This window comes from Acyrthosiphon pisum, chromosome A2 (assembly GCF_005508785.2).
Source record: "Acyrthosiphon pisum isolate AL4f chromosome A2, pea_aphid_22Mar2018_4r6ur, whole genome shotgun sequence".
Taxonomy (NCBI): Eukaryota; Metazoa; Arthropoda; class Insecta; order Hemiptera; family Aphididae; genus Acyrthosiphon; species Acyrthosiphon pisum.
In genome coordinates this window covers 7,832,639-7,833,383 of record NC_042495.1, presented here as the reverse complement: position 1 = coordinate 7,833,383, position 745 = coordinate 7,832,639, and the positions used below count along the sequence as shown (strand labels likewise).

Here is a 745-nt window from a genome sequence, read left to right as displayed (position 1 = left end):
TGAGCGGAGACGATATATCAGTCTATGTATTAGACATATATATACTTATCTATGGTATTAAAAAAAAAATTGACCTATAATAGGTACCCTATAATAAATTTCAAATTAATCATATCATAATATCTATTAGGTAATTATAACGCGTTATACATCAACAAAAAACCGTGGTAATATCATAGATATATAATAGTATACTTTAGAAGTTTAAAGTATACCCACGAATAATATTATACAATCACAACAAAATAACTAAAATAGTTATCCTAGGTTTTTAATATGTAATTTCGTCCAAATTTGTACTTAAAATGACTATAAAAATAAACTGTGTAAATGTATTTTTTAGATTTTTTGGTTACAGAATTAATTACTTACGTGGAATCTTGTTTTAAATTTTCAAATCTTAGATACAAAAGTTGAACATTTTATAAATTTTTAACTACAAAATAATTTTTCAAATTAAAATTTGATAAATTTTGTCAAAATTTGATCTTTAAATGCTTATAAAAAAAAATTGTGCTTATGTATTTTTAATATTTTTCAACTGATATTGTAACAATATATCAGGAGATTTGTATTAAATTTATACACTTTTTGGCCCAACAGATAAAACTTTATTGATATTTATAGAAAAAAAAACTAAAAAAAATTTAAAACTGAAAATGTCCGTAAACAGCTCAAAAAGAGTCAAAATATTTTCAAAATTGATATGGTGTATAGGAAATGCTAATATAAACATTCAGTAAAA

General features: G+C 21.5%; 1 protein-coding gene across 5 annotated transcripts in view; it reads left to right on the top strand.

Moving 5' to 3' along the window:
• The window catches only part of LOC100163256 (facilitated trehalose transporter Tret1), a 17,455-nt gene that overhangs the window by 3,128 nt on the left and 13,582 nt on the right, over positions 1-745 (top strand). The gene's annotated exons all lie outside the window — the stretch shown is intronic.